Below are 4,260 nucleotides of genomic sequence, written 5' to 3' on the forward strand. Positions count from 1 at the left end.
TGGTTGCTGCCGCTGCAGAGAGCCGGTGGGCAGCACCCCACGAGCAAACTTGAGCCTCAGGACCACAGGTAAGACCAAATTTTCTGCTGCAAGAAAGCTGCCTGGTGAGCTTGGGACACACGGAAGCAGAAATTCTCTAGGACCAGGCACGTTCTGTGTTTACCGGAAGTCCCACACCCGCGGATCCCGGCCCGCAGCAGCTCTCTGCTCCCAGACCCAGTGAGAGAGAGACCCAACCGCCTGGTCAGGTGGGCACTCCTGAGGCTGCAGAGCGGAAGAGACCACCAACACTGCTCACCCCTGCCCACATCCCTGGCCCAAGAGGAAACTGTATAAGGCCTCTGGGCTCCCGTGGGGGAGGGCCCAGGAGCGGCAGGACCCCTGCCTGAGACACCTCCGGAACCTGAAAGAAACAGACCGGATAAACAGTTCTCTGCACCCAAATCCCATGGGAGGGAGAGCTAAACCTTCAGAGAGGCAGACAAGCCTGGGAAACCAGAAGAGACTGCTCCCTGCGCACACATCTCGGATGCCAGAGGAAAAAGCCAAAGACCATCTGGAACCCTGGTGCACTGAAGCTCCCGGAAGGGGCGGCACAGGTCTTCCTGGTTGCTGCCGCTGCAGAGAGCCCGTGGGCAGCACCCCACGAGCGAACATGAGCCTCAGGACCACAGGTAAGACCAAATTTTCTGCTGCAAGAAAGCTGCCTGGTGAACTCAAGACACAGGCCCACAGGAACAGCTGAAGACCTGTAGAGAGGAAAAACTACATGCCCGAAAGCAGAACACTCTGTCCCCATAACTGACTGAAAGAGAGGAAAACAGGTCTACAGCACTCCTGACACACAGGCTTATAGGACAGTCTAGCCACTGTCAGAAATAGCAGAACAAAGTAACACTAGAGATAATCTGATGGCGAGAGGCAAGCGCAGGAACCCAAGCAACAGAAACCAAGACTACATGCCATCATCGGAGCCCAATTCTCCCACCAAAACAAACATGGAATATCCAAACACACCAAAAAGCAAGATCTAGTTTCAAAATCATATTTGATCATGATGCTGGAGGACTTCAAGAAAGACATGAAGAACTCCCTTAGAGAACAAGTAGAAGCCTACAGAGAGGAATCGCAAAAATGCCTGAAAGAATCGCAAAAATCCCTGAAAGAATTCCAGGAAAACATAAATAAACAAGTAGAAGCCCATAGAGAGGAGACACAAAAATCCCGGAAAGAATTCCAGGAAAACACAATCAAACAGTTGAAGGAATTAAAAATGGAAATAGAAGCAATCAAGAAAGAACACATGGAAACAACCCTGGATATAGAAAACCAAAAGAAGAGACAAGGAGCTGTAGATACAAGCTTCATCAACAGAATACAAGAGATGGAAGAGAGAATCTCAGGAGCAGAAGATTCCATAGAAATCATTGACTCAACTGTCAAAGATAATGTAAAGCAGAAAAGGCTACTGGTCCAAAACATACAGGAAATACAGGACTCAATGAGAAGATCAAACCTAAGGATAATAGGTATAGAAGAGAGTGAAGACTCCCAGCTCAAAGGACCAGTAAATATCTTCAACAAAATCATAGAAGAAAACTTCCCGAACCTAAAAAAAGAGATACCCATAGACATACAAGAAGCCTACAGAACTCCAAATGGATTGGTCCAGAAAAGAAACACCTCCCGTCACATAATTGTCAAAACACCAAACGCACAAAATAAAGAAAGAATATTAAAAGCAGTAAGGGAAAAAGGTCAAGTAACATATAAAGGCAGACCTATCAGAATCACACCAGACTTCTCGCCAGAAACTATGAAGGCCAGAAGATCTTGGACTGATGTCATACAGACCCTAAGAGAACACAAATGCCAGCCCAGGTTACTGTATCCAGCAAAACTCTCAATTAACATTGAAGGAGAAACCAAGATATTCCATGACAAAACCAAATTTACACAATATCTTTCCACAAATCCAGCACTACAATGGATAATAAATGGTAAAGCCCAACATAAGGAGGCAAGCTATACCCTAGAAGAAGCAAGAAACTAATCGTCTTGGCAACAAAACAAAGAGAATGAAAGCACACAAACATAACCTCAAATCCAAATATGAATGTAAAGGGAAACAATAATCACTATTCCTTAATATCTCTCAATATCAATGGCCTCAACTCCCCAATAAAAAGAAATAGATTAACAAACTGGATACGCAACGAGGACCCTGCATTCTGCTGCCTACAGGAAACACACCTCAGAGACAAAGACAGACATTACCTCAGAGTGAAAGGCTGGAAAACAACTTTCCAAGCAAATGGTCAGAAGAAGCAAGCTGGAGTAGCCATTCTAATATCAAATAAAATCAATTTCCAACTAAAAGTCATCAAAAAAGATAAGGAAGGACACTTCATATTCATCAAAGGAAAAATCCACCAAGATGAACTCTCAATCCTAAATATCTATGCCCCAAATACAAGGGCACCTACATATGTAAAAGAAACCTTACTAAAGCTCAAAACACACATTGCACCTCACACAATAATAGTGGGAGATTTCAACACCCCACTCTCATCAATGGACAGATCATGGATACAGAAATTAAACAGTGATGTCGACAGACTAAGAGAAGTCATGAGCCAAATGGACTTAACGGATATTTATAGAACATTCTATCCTAAAGCAAAATGATATACCTTCTTCTCAGCTCCTCAATGTACTTTCTCCAAAATTCACCATATAATTGGTCAAAAAACGGGCCTCAACAGGTACAGAAAGATAGAGATAATCCCATGCATGCTATCGGACCACCACGGCCTAAAACTGGTCTTCAATAACAATAAGGGAAGAATGCCCACATATACGTGGAAATTGAACAATGCTCTACTCAATGATAACCTGGTCAAGGAAGAAATAAAGAAAGAAATTAAAAACTTTTTAGAATTTAATGAAAATGAAGATACAACATACTCAAACTTATGGGCCACAATGAAAGCTGTGCTAAGAGGAAAACTCATAGCGCTGAGTGTCTGCAGAAAGAAACAGGAAAGAGCATATGTCAGCAGCTTGACAGCACACCTAAAAGCTCTAGAACAAAAAGAAGCAAATACACCCAGGAGGAGTAGAAGGCAGGAAATAATCAAACTCAGAGCTGAAATCAACCAAGTAGAAACAAAAAGGACCATAGAAAGAATCAACAGAACCAAAAGTTGGTTCTTTGAGAAAATCAACAAGATAGATAAACCCTTAGCCAGACTAACGAGAGGACACAGAGAGTGCGTCCAAATTAACAAAATCAGAAATGAAAAGGGAGACATAACTACAGATTCAGAGGAAATTCAAAAAATCATCAGATCTTACTATAAAAACCTATATTCAACAAAATTTGAAAATCTTCAGGAAATGGACAATTTCCTAGACAGATACCAGGTACCGAAGTTAAATCAGGAACAGATAAACCAGTTAAACAACCCCATAACTCCTAAGGAAATAGAAGCAGTCATTAAAGGTCTCCCAACCAAAAAGAGCCCAGGTCCAGACAGGTTTAGTGCAGAATTCTATCAAACCTTCATAGAAGACCTCATACCAATATTATCCAAACTATTCCACAAAATTGAAACAGATGGAGCCCTACCGAATTCCTTCTACGAAGCCACAATTACTCTTATACCTAAACCACACAAAGACACAACAAAGAAAGAGAACTTCAGACCAATTTCCCTTATGAATATCGACGCAAAAATACTCAACAAAATTCTGGCAAACCGAATTCAAGAGCACATCAAAACAATCATCCACCATGATCAAGTAGGCTTCATCCCAGGCATGCAGGGATGGTTTAATATACGGAAAACCATCAACGTGATCCATTATATAAACAAACTGAAAGAACAGAACCACATGATCATTTCATTAGATGCTGAGAAAGCATTTGACAAAATTCAACACCCCTTCATGATAAAAGTCCTGGAAAGAATAGGAATTCAAGGCCCATAAACATAGTAAAAGCCATATACAGCAAACCAGTTGCTAACATTAAACTAAATGGAGAGAAACTTGAAGCAATCCCACTAAAATCAGGGACTAGACAAGGCTGCCCACTCTCTCCCTACTTATTCAATATAGTTCTTGAAGTTCTAGCCAGAGCAATCAGACAACAAAAGGAGATCAAGGGGATACAGATCAGAAAAGAAGAGGTCAAAATATCACTATTTGCAGAAGACATGATAGTATATTTAAGTGATCCCAAAATTTCCACCAGAG

Source organism: Rattus norvegicus, chromosome X (genome assembly GCF_021556685.1).
Source record: "Rattus norvegicus strain SHRSP/BbbUtx chromosome X, alternate assembly SHRSP_T2T, whole genome shotgun sequence".
NCBI classification, from domain to species: domain Eukaryota; kingdom Metazoa; phylum Chordata; class Mammalia; order Rodentia; family Muridae; genus Rattus; species Rattus norvegicus.